Raw genomic sequence first — 13383 nt, 5'->3', positions numbered from 1 at the left:
CATCGAAACGTATAAGAATTAAAATTCCAACAAAAAAATATAGGTAATTAAATATTTCAAATTGCCCAGAGACCATTTTTAGTATATTGGAGTCTGAGAGAAATTATCATTGCATGTAATTTTCCAAAAACTTCTCGATGATATTTGTTAGTGTGAATAAGAGACAATTTTAAAATTTCTTCAAGAATACGGAATATTTTAGCATGAATACATAATACGTTGTTCAATTTATATTCAACAAAATGAATATTGTCTAAATAATTAAAAATCGCTCAATAGAGGATTCTGCTTTTTTATTCGTACTTAATTGTTTAACTCTGACTAAGATTCAATACTGTACAATGCCAAAAAAATGTACAATCATCTGCCTTTGAATATCAAGTCACTTTCATTCTTTCCCGCATTTCGCAAAGCTCTGAAATTATACTTACTGGAGAGAGCCCTATATGCGGTAAACGACTTTTTTGTTGATGTTTATTCATGAACAATTTTTGAATTTTAAATTTTGACCATCTCACACACTGGTTAAAGGTCTAGTATTTAATAATTTATAACTATTACATGATTTTATCCATTTACAACTTTCCTTTTGTAAAATTTTATTCATACGCCTGTGTTTTGCAATGTCCATGTATCTTTTATTTGTAATTTTAATGACGTAACTTTTTTGAATTGATTTGTATTGTATGATTTTCTTTTATTATTTGTATTTTTTTTGTGCTTTTGTTTGTTGTGCAAATGCTTTGTCGATGAAGCTATTTTGACTTTTTGTGCAAAAAGGCGTTTTTTTAATTAATTTCTTTAGTAATATCGTACAATGTTAATAATATTTACTAAGTATACACCCAAAAAAAAAATTACGTACATGTTTAATTATGTGTTCCAACTTTCATTATGTTATTAACTATACTTTTTGGTAGAACGATGATACTAAACTAACGTTTATGGTACTTTGCTTCGTCTTAAAGAAATGTGTTTCATAAACTCAAAAGTTATGTTGTAGTTTCAAACTTGCGTTAATATCTGACTTAATCAATTTGTTGATTAACTTTTGCCGTTTTATTTTCCGAGGTGAGGATATAAGTTACAGTCGTGAAAGTTACTAACTTTGTTGATTTAATGACCATATATTTCTTGATGTTACATCCTTACTCGACTCGGCTTTTATAATTCTTAACTGTGGTAAGCTAGTATTTATGAACGTTTGACATATTAAACAAAAATAACGAACTAACAATTATATTTGATAATTTAATAGTACGAATTTAAAATTGAAAAAAATGTATGTATAATTATAATATACAGAGTGGTCCGAACTGTATTCAGGAAACTTCGGCAGCGTATTCTGCAAATAAAAAATATATAAAATATATACAAAAATTCTTGTTCCTCAAAAAAAAACTGGAAATAAAATATCAAAACCATTTAAAATATCAAAAAGATTAAGACAAGGGTGTTGCCTGTGACCAACTCTATTCAAAATATAGTCAACCAAGTTTTAAAGCAATGGAAAAGCAGTAGAGGCATGGGCATTACTATAAGTGAAGATTTTTGCTTATACACTTTGCAATTTTCTGACGATCAAGTTATTTGTGCAGGAGCAAAGATGACATGAAAACAATGACAAATATGATACGCAAACTAAAAGAGGAATACCAAGTTTGGGGACTGGAGATGAATATCACAAAAACTAAATATCTCTGCGTTGGATCAGATCAAAGAGCAATAAAACTGGATAATGAATATATACAAACATGTAACGAATACAAATACCTAAGCGTTACTTTTGATAAATCAACCGAGAAAGAAAAGTCCAGTCCTGGAAGTCAAGACCAGAAATGCAATAAAATTTAAATAAATAAATTTATTATATTATATTAGTACTAGTATTATTCAGATATATTAGTATTATTCAGATATTCGTTATACAATAAAATGTATGTGTACAATATAATGCACTGTGGCGTAACAAAATAAGGATATATGATGCAATAATCAAAACAAAACGATTATTTGGGGCAGAAACCTGGAGATAAACGGAGAATAACAACAGAAAATTACTGGCGTTAGAGATGGACGCAATAAGGAGAACAGCCGAACATCAAGGCTAGAGAGAGTACGAAACGAGACGATCAAGGACAAAATGGGTAGACAAAAAACTAGAGTGGAGGAAATAGAGAGTGCCCAACTGAAGTGGTATGGACATGTGAGAATGGTGGCCAACAGGCGACCACCTCAGAAGGTACTAAATTGGTTTCCACAAAAGAGAAGGAAACGGGGAAGACGAAGGAGAAACTGGATGGAGGGTGTCAAGAAGACGATGAGCTCAAGGAATCTGCGAGACGGAGGTAGGGATGAACAAAACCAATGGCGGCTAGGTATCGCACAAGATCGAAAAACGTTGTAAAAGCGATTTTTATATGAACTTATAGAAAATTTCGTATAAATGTATATCCTAAAACGCATAGTTTCGGAGATGTGTAGAAGTTTCATTTTTATTTCGATTTTTTCCAAATAATTTTTGAAATAACGTCAATCTGGGGGGTATCTGGGAGTTTTTTGACATGAGAAATTTGGTTATTACGTCAATATGACACGTATTTGTAGGGGGCGCCACCTATATGTGTTTAAACTGTTTTGAAGTGTAATAACTTTTCGTCTGTACCTGTATAAAACTATTGAGTAAAAAAATGTTCAATTAAAAAAAGTTCATGTTTTCAAAAATCTAGTACTAGTACAACTACACTCTAGCACCATAGAAATAACAATATAGAAGCCAATATAATCCTTTTAATCCCACCAAACTATGGAAAAAACTGTAAAAATAGATGAGGGTTCTCTCCTCAAAGTGGGAGATGATGGAGAAAAAAGGAGTTTATATTTGGAGTCATGTTACATAAGAATCGGTAAAATATGTGTCATTTGGGGTATATAAAGAACAATTATTTTTCTTTCTTCATTTATAAGTTTATACTGACACTTTAGTTAGAACTAAAAAAAATTAGAGAAACCACGCTACTCCAAAACATAGCCATAAAATAAACGAGTCTTTCCTTATTTTGTGGAATAAAATCAATCAGGACGACGTTTCATCAGAAAAATTGTCGATGTTTATGTTTGCTTCCCTACTTTCCGATCGTTTCTTAGCTCCGTCCGTTCGTTTTACGTATAATATACTACTTTCATTAATATGTATTCAGAAATTCCGAATTGATTTCGATGCTGAATTATTCAGTTGTAATTTTCGGAGAATAACCGAGACCCTTTTCCAGCAGCGTTCTCGGTCCTTCGAGCCCTTCGAAAACTTCTCTCCCTTTATTGGAAAACAAAAGTTCCGTATTGTTTAATTTTGAATTAAGTTCACATTGGTTTGGTTAATTTCGGTGTGCTTTTCGTTCAAGTCTAATAAAATTTGTATTCGCGTTTATTAATAAAACGTCTGTTATTAATTACGGCTAAATTTAGATCGTTTTATGGCTTATCTAAATTGGTGAGTTTGAGGGTATTTTTGTTTGGTGATATTATATAACGAGTATTTATTTTTGCGATTGTTTTGTCTTAATTTAATTTAACCAATAAAATGTTATGTTGATGACTGATAAACAGTCTCTATTCGCGAAATAACCTGAAGTAGATCAAAGTCGGGAACACGAAAAAATCATCTTTAACATTCAACTCTGACCTACTTTGGCCTATTTCGTGAGTAGTCTAGTGGCCGTTTAATAGTTTTATTTCAGTTATAAAATATTTTATATAATTTTTGTGTAATTGTTTATGTATTAAAATCCCAAGTAGCAAAATAAATTTACTAAAGTTTTTATATAAAGTTCTTAATTTGAGTTATTTGCTTTAATAAAACTTCGACGGTATATGAAAATTGTATCTGCTGAAAACTAAGGGGTTCTCGGAATAACAGTTATATTTAGATATTTTTCAATATTTTTCTTCTTTATTTTTGTTTTGTTAATTTTGAGGATAGAAACAAATATATTGAAACGTTAGGCATATTTAGTTGGTTAGGCATATTTGTTTTACTAGTAACATGATACTGAAAATATAGTTTCCGTTTAGGTTTTACGTAGTTTAACCTACTTTACTGATGAATTAGTTATAGGTATGTTTCTAATAAAAAATGAAGCCCTTTAATTTTAAGTTTTATGTAATTAAAATCTTTTTATTTTTAACTGAAAGTCTGTTACTGTATTTCTACAATCCTTTTACAATATTATTTTTGAAATAATAATAAAGTCCATATTTTTCAACTAAGTTCAATGTTTCCAACTCAATTACATAATGGTGGCGACAGTCAGGCGGAGTTAATTTAGATACGTCTATATATTTTTTGATCAAACTAGAATTCCTGAGCCATTAGCTTATTCAACTATTTTATCTTAATCTTTCAATCTAATTTCAATCTCCAACATTAAAGTAAATGTTTGTGTTATGATTGAAAAACTAGGGGATCTCGGGTGATCAGGTAAGTCGTTGTGGTTTTTAATTTCATACTTAACTTGGAGAGTTCAAAGAGTAAAGATAGGTATGTTTACCCCAATCAATAAATATATTGCCACCTCGGCAACCAGGGCATTATATTGGGTCCTCTTTTGTTTTTAATTTATGTTAACGGCTTGCCTGAGAGTCTGAGGGTGTCCTTGGGGCTGTTTTTGCGGATGATTTTAAATTATTATAATTAGTATTTAAACCAATTAATAATATTGATGATACTAGGGCTCTTCAAAGTGATTTGAACTTGGCTTTGGACTGGTTTAAGGAGAACAAGATACTTGTTAATACTGGAAAGTGCTGTGTTGTTCCTTTTTCCCCGAAGATCAATACAGACATTGAAGACTACTACTTGGAAATTGTAAGTTTTTTTTATAGGACAATTTTAAATGTAACAATCATTACAACTATCTGATTAACAAAGCATATAGAATTTTTGGTTTTGTTATGCGTAATAGTAAAGATTTCGATAAACAATCAACTACATTATTTTATACCTCTCTTGTAAAACCGCATCTTGAATATGCGTCAAACATCTGGTCACCCAATTGTTACACTCACAATAACGAGAATTTGAGAAGGTTCAAAAACGTTTCCTTCATTATATTTACATTATAAGAAACAAAATGAACAATCTCTTACATATCAATGTTGAAAACATTTCAGTTAACTTCTCTGGCCTCTAGGAGGACACAGGCTGCAATCTTTATATATAACATTCTTAACGATTTGAAATATGCTGATTGTGGTGTGATTAATAGCATCAAAATTAGGCTACCGAAGATTAGGTTGAGATGAAGTGTTCTCTATGGGAATCTCGGAAACTACTGGAGATAGAAAGTCAGTTAAATGGGGAAAGAATTTCAGTTTTATGGGGTCATAAATATGCGCCTTTAAGATTTTTGAAAAAATTCATGGCTTACTAGATATTTCGAAAAAAAACAAATTTTGGCTATTTTAAAAATTGTCACTAATTTTATTCCATTATAATCTATTTTAGACAACAAGTGTTCAGATAAAAGTTGTAGATAATCGCATTCCTAATGAGTTTGTGTTCTCCGATTTTTTCCAAAGCCTGTCACTTTTGACATTGATACAAACATATGTTTTTTTTTAAATGGAAACCATAGTTGGACTTGACCATGACTTTATAAAAAGGGCCATTTTTCAAGCTTTTCAGCGATATAAGCTATCATATGTTTTTTTAAATTACTGGGTTATAGCCAATTCTTATCTTTCTTGACTATTTTCACTATGGTATTCTTATTTTGTTATGATTTATAACTTATAAAAAGACAAAATATATTATTAAACGGCTCTTTACTATTTACATTACACAAACTAAAACTTGAAAAAGTAATGTCACTACATACACTTTAAGTTATTTTAGAAAATTTTCAAAAATCCGCCATTGTTTTGAGTACATAAATGCATCTTTTTAAAACTGAATTTCTAGCCATTCTCACAGAACGACCGGTCAACTTAATTAAACTTCTTCTGTACCAACTTTTTGATTCTCTAACATGTCTAGAAAACCGTTCTCTAAAAAAGGTACGTAACGTTCACCGGTCAACGTATCCTCGAAACTGTCTAGCCAAGAAAAGTTGAACCAATAATCCTACACGCTTTCTTCATTTCAAAAATTCATATCTACAATTTTTGTTTATTTTAATATACAAAATTTAGATGTGACGGTTTCACATTTCTGAGAGCAACGACGGTTGAACTTGTTTCCATGGCTAGCTAAGTGACATTAGTCAAAAAAGATAAGAATTGGCTATAACTCAGTAATTTTGGTGAAACAAACATATTATTGCTTATATCGCTGAAAACCTTCAAAATGGCGCTTTTTATGAAGTCATGGCCAACTATGGTTTCCATTTAAAAAACATATGTTTGTGTCATATGTCAAAAATGACAGGCTTTAGAAAAAAAAGGAGAACACAAATTCATTAGGGATGTGCCTATGTACAACTTTTATCTGAAATTTTTTTTATCTAAAATAGATTATAATGGAATTAGGAACAATTTTTAAAATACCCGAAATTTGATATTTCGAAATATCTAGTAAGCCATGAACTTTTTCAAAAATCTGAGAGGCGCGTATTTATGACCCCACGAAACTGCAATTCTTTCCCCATTTAACCGACTCTCCATCTCCAGTAGTTTCCGAGATACCCATAGAGAACTTCGTAGGAAACTCACCCGGTATATGTGCGTATAGTGCGTAGATTCTAATTTTCGATCAATTTTATATTAAATAAATTATTTTTATTCCGTAAAGTTTTCTATTTGAATGGTGAATATGCAATAATGAAAGAATGTTTAACGTGGCTTCCAGATTTCAATTTGTTGAAGAAATTAATAGTCAAAAATCCCGCCCCGTATCGAATCCCCTCAAAACCATTCAATAAAAAAACTCACGTCTCTGGCTCTAATCTGCGGGCGTAGGACCGCTGCCCGAAGAATTCCATTTGCGAACGGGGACCACAAAAGAAATTTTAAACAAATTAGGATAAAAAATCGACGGCACAAATTTATTACGCTCCAAGTTTCTCTGTTTCTATCTCTGGCTCGCTACGTGGAAAAGACTGAATCCGCCAGCGCTTTGAAACAAAAGACAGGAAACAAATTACACGGATTTAAATTAGTCGATCTCGTGAACTCTAACAAGGAAAGGAAGGTGCGGGGTAAGAGGGGAGGGCTTCAGTGGCGTGCACAGGGATGAAAACTTTTATAAAATCTAAAAAATGTTGTTTCTTCAAAAATGTTCTATCGGTATTTGGGCACTGTGAGAAAATCTACAAAATAAAATAGTTATTTTTTGTAAACACTGCTGCGTTAATCCAATGGAGACTAATTGTCAGCATTGGTTTACTAATAAACAAATTTGGCTAACGGACAACAAATTCTTAACATTTCGGGAAGTATATTTATTCACGTCGTCTAAAGACAAAAAAACAGAAAGAACAAGAAAAAATCTATTTAAAATATTTAAAAGCAACTATTCGGGAACATTTTAGTTTTTTTTAAACAGGTACGTCTATAAAACTGTTGAAGCTTCATTCAGAACCTCGAAATCAGTAGAATAAATTAGTAGTTTCAATTAGCCGCAGAAGTTTGTTCACCTAATTTTAATGTAAGCATTCAGAACGTTATAATTAGTGGTAGTAATTTTCAATTATTGGAAAAAGTTAACAAACTTTTGCCTTTTCCACTAATTATAATTCAAAATTTGCGAGGAATGTCATTTTCGTGTCATTTTGGCCATTGATTATCACCCGTCAAGAAAAATTTTGGTTAGAAATCAAAAGTTTATTGTTTTATAAGCTAAATATTATGCTTTCTCTATGGATACAACAGACTACCGCAAGCTGTTGCTAGGATATTTTATTAATTTTAATTGTATTTTTTTGACATTGTGAGTGATCGAAAACTAAAAAGTATAAAGTGTAATTGAAACCACTAATTTATTCCACTAATTGGTAGGTTCTGAATGAAGCAATTAATGCCTGATAACAATAATTACTTAGTAAGGTAAAACCAAATAGCTTCAACGTTTGTGGGTATGTACTTTAAGATCAAGCCTACAACTTATGATTAATTTTTAGTTTGTTTTTAATTTTACTTATGTTATATTTATTTATGTGATGTTCTTTAAAATTAAAGAAGTGATTGCCATATATTACTAACCTCTACAGATGCATGGACAATACATTTGTTTTTATTAAATTGTATTAAAAAAGGCTTCTTATTTTTATTATTTAAAGGATATCGCTTGTTTCGTTTTCAAAATACAATTATCGCCTTCGCAGTTTTCCTTTAAAAATATTGAATTAAATAACATAGCTTCTGACAACTTTATTTATGTACCGTCAGATACAATATCTGACCTTAATCTAATATTACTTTAAATCTGGTAGGCAACGATTCAGTATTGAAACTTAAAGTATTTCGAACATAGTCTTTATTTATTTTGATTACACAACGGTTTAATACACATAGTTGGCTTGCTAGAGATTTTATTGTTGTTAGATATGAATACTTTTTTTTTTTAAATTTGCGCTTTTTCCAATGGAGTTCTTTGTGGACAACCCGGGCTTCCGACTATTTTATGTTGTGGTGCTTGGACCACACAAGATCTGCAATGTCCGATTTCATTGTTTTACCTCTTTGCGTATTTTTTTTTATGTTCGTCAAGTCATACATATAGAGGATGTCTTGTCTCTCCAATACACGACTCACTGCTCAGGTATCTGGTAGATTTTCTCTTGTTTTGATGATTCCGGTTTAATTTTTGTTAGGAGACTTCTCAATGTAGTCCTAGACTTAAAAACAGTTATAATTTTAAATTGTTTTACTATTCGCCTGATTTTCTTCGACTTTCCTTTCACATATGAAATCGTCATGAGAGAGAGAGAGAGCATCCACCTCAGGCTGGCGCACTAATGAATCAGACTTGATGGTTAATTCAGCAACAGCTAATATAATTCTATTTCCTAGGATAAGTAAGGCTATTTACTTATTTAATATTTGATTATTATTTGAATGTTGATGATGATGAATTGATGACGCATTCCAAGCAAGGCAATAGAGATAATAAGCTCTATTTATACTCTCTGTTAAGTTGACATCATTTAATTTCATCATCTTTATATTTGATGGGCCAGGGGAAAAAAGCAGATAAGTAAATTTCTCTTCAAACTGAAAAAAGCACGATTTAGTGATCAAAACGTTACAAAAATAAAGTAGACGAACTTATAAAAATAGCGTAATAAAGATTTGTTAGAAATTGGTAAAAGTATTTTTTATTAGATAAAGTATCATTGTAACGAACAAACGTACGAACTCAACAATGAGTTGCCTAGTTTATTCCTTTTTTTGCTTGATTTGCCTGATGTTTTTTCTTTATACTATAACTTTGATGCTATATATCCTCTGACAATGTTGCACAGTTTTACTGCTTCTAAAAATGCTTACACTCACTCTGACCAAATGAACCGAATATTTTAATATAGCAAACATATTGACTTACATGATTTTTTTACCGAACCTTCATATATTTTCTGGTAGACTGGAGTAGTTGTTTATATTGAAATAATCTACATATATAAAATGCTAATGTTTATCTGTGTCGTCTCTACTGAAATAACGACTTGCTCTAGAAAGTTGCTTTTTTTACTAAAAGATAGCCAATTGGCTCTAAAAACTGTCGTCGCCGGATTTTTTGTTTTTCATTTAATTAAAAAAAATAAAAAGTATTTTTTCCTGATGTGGCGGATGCGCCAGGCTTCAACTAATAATTTATAATTAAATATTCAATTAATAATTATATAATAAAATTTATATGTGTGTGTCACAAAGACAAGTAAATCATAATCTCAAGAGTTATGTGATACTTTCAAACTTGGCGTTTATATCTGATTTAAATCAATTTGTTCTTAAGATTAGCATTTGTCATTTTTTTCCCAGGTGAGAAAATAAAGTTTCAGTTGTGAGAATTACTTTGGCACTTATTTTATTTATTAAAATGCTAAAAAATTTGTTAAATGTGTTTAAATCTCTGATTTAAACAACGTTTATTTAAATATTAATGTGAAAAATAACTTTTATTAATAAAAATAAATATTTATATCACATATTTATTGAGGATTTTTTTTTCCGAAACAACGAACCGTCACTGTAGAGACGTATTTTGTCCGTTTGGTTTTGCGAATTGTTGAGCTGATTTGAAATAAGCGGTTGTCTTTGTTGAGGTCATTTTGACTTTCTTGCGCATCGACAGTCTCGTTAAAGAGATTAAGGACCGCAGATCCTTTTTATGTTATTTGAATATCATTCATTCTTTCATCTGACGATTGGCATCAAATTTTAAAGTGCCTCTGGTACAAAGCCAAAATAATTCCGTTTTTCTTCAAATAACAGGTATTCAAGATGTAATAAATTTGAATACAAGAAAAATGCTATAATTTGGATTCAGAATCTAAGGCATATGCTTTTTGATTATCAAATAGTAAACAAATCTAGTTGAATTTAAGGATTTTGTGTTTTACATCTATTACATACATAACAGATGTAAAATATATTTCCTAACCAGTATCTTATTAAGAAAAAGGGCAAATTTAAGTCTTACTTCCTACCGACACTTTGATATGTAAATATTATACAGGGTGGTCCGAACTGTATTCCGGAAACATCGGCAGATAAAAATAAGTAAAAAAGTTATTATAAATAATATATGTATAAATATAAATAATATATGTATGTCCTAAAATGCTTAGTTTTGCAGATACAGGGATACAAAAGAAGTTCTATTTTTATTTCGATTTCTTCCAAATAATTATTGAAGTAACGTCAATATTTTGGTAAAAGTTGGTGTAACAGAAATCATAAATTTTAAATGTTTTTGTGCTAAAAGTTTAACAGAAACTATTTTATCATCATTTTTTCGAAGAAAAAATTATTATTAATTTAATAGAATAAAGTTCCCAAATTTATCTACTCAACATGGTTATTTTTGTCAATGAAGGCATGTATTGACTATTTTCATACTAAATATCTTGAGAACGATTACTTGTAGCGATTTTTACCAAGAGATATTTTTTACGTAGAAAATCACGAAATGATTTGAATATAGTATAATATATACATGAAATATATACATGAATATATATATATATATGTATATATATATATATATATATATATATATATATATATATATATATATATATATATATATATATATATATATATATATATATATATATATATATATATATATATATATATATATATATATATATATATATATATATATATATATATATATATATATATATATATATATATATATATATATATATATATATATTTATATAGTATATTATATATATATATATCATGTATATATATATATATATATATATATATTATATATATATATATGAATATTTGATATGGTATATATATTTATATATATTTATTACTATATATATATTGTTATATATATATATATATATATCATATATATATATATATATATATATATATATATATATATCCATATATATATTACACACATATTCATATTCGTCAAAATTTTCCACAGAGACATATACATTTAATGGATCTCTGTGCAAAAATTGTGACGACTTTATTGATAGTTTTGTGTTATGTGTGTGGAAACCAATTTGGATATATTTTCTTCGCTAAGATTTCAGAAAGAAAATGATAAGTTGTAATAAGTAAACAATCTACGTTCAAGTAATAAATTTTGATAAAGACCCTACCAGGTCGAAACGTCATGAAAAATTTTTAATATAAAAAAACCGTTTTTCTCATTTTTACCTGACCTAAAGCCAAGAAAAAATTAAATAAAATATATATTGAGAGGTCAAAGAAAAGAATATAAAAAAAAACATATATATATATATAGTCTTTCACTCAGTGGTTCATATATAGTCTTTCACTCAAGGTATGGATGAAAAGTTATTACTCTTCAAAACCGTTAAAACCCATATAGGTGGCGCCCCTACAAATAGGAGTTATATTGACATCAAAATCAATTTTTTATGTCAAAAACTACCAGGCACCAATTTTCATCCAAATATTGACGTTACTTTAGAAACTATATGGAAAAAGTCAAAATAAAAATGAAACTTCTACACCCTGTATTTCCGAAACTAAGCATTTTAGGAGGTTTATCTATACGAACTTTTTACTTATTTTTATCTGCAGAATATGCTACCCAAGTTTCCGGATTACAGTTCGGACCACCCTGTATATTCTTAAACCTACTAAAACCATTTGCTGATTTATGACGTTTAGTAGATAAAATAATAAATATAAGAAGTGTCATAAGTCAATGTTAAATCGTGGAAATACTGTAACTGCCTGGGGAACTAATTTTCGAATATGGCGGTTGTGACATTTGACATGACAATTTGAATTTTATAAAATGAATTTCCGTTTCCGATTTTTTTTATGGCGAGCTCACCATTAGGTTTAACTGAGGTTTAGTATACTTTTTAGTTTTTATCTAGCTGTAAATACAACAAAATTACTCAAAATTATTAATTTAAAAATTAGAACAACGTAAATATATAAATGAAAACAACTGCACCAAGATCAAATATTTAAATGATATGCTGTGTTAAAGTGAACTAGTAAAGTAACAGTACACTGACTTACAGAAATTTAAAGATAAATAAACGTTTTCACAGCTTCAGGGGCGTAACATTAAAAAACTGAAAGCAGCAACATGACATGAGAGAACATGACAGAACAGGAGACCCATACAAAACCTGAAAAAAGTCAACAAAATATGTAAAAAAATCACAGAAATGTATATAAGAATTGTAACTTAAATCCAACAGGACTTGAATGAAAATAAAATTAATAAAAACTACCATATACATCTATTGTTGTGTTTTAAAAATACGGATAAATATAATCTACACACGTAGATTTATTTCAATATTGATAATAAAAAAAGGGGTAGTATATTTCGACCCCAAAATCACGATGAGTTTTTTTTTGTGAAAATTTTTTTTTCGAAAATTTGGAAATTTTTTATTTTTTTTGGATTTTTTTTTAGTTAAAAAAACGTAATTAATTGATAATGTGACAACATAGGTAGTAGATTAGATTTACATGAAAGAAAATCCAGAAGAGATACAGCGGTTCTCAAAACTTGTAATTATATAATACTAATAATAAATAAATAGGAAAAAAAAATATTTTATCCCTCCGTAACTACAAAACAAAGAAGAATCTGACCTATGTTGATATAAAAAAAATATTATTTTTTTAGGCGAGAACTCTCCCCACGAAAGATAGCACAACATGTGGTTTGACCCTGTACAATAATGGATTTTT

This window comes from Sitophilus oryzae, unplaced genomic scaffold (assembly GCF_002938485.1).
Source record: "Sitophilus oryzae breed Bouriz unplaced genomic scaffold, Soryzae_2.0 scaffold_1625_pilon_pilon, whole genome shotgun sequence".
Classification (NCBI taxonomy): Eukaryota; Metazoa; Arthropoda; class Insecta; order Coleoptera; family Curculionidae; genus Sitophilus; species Sitophilus oryzae.
This window is presented reverse-complemented; position numbering follows the sequence as displayed.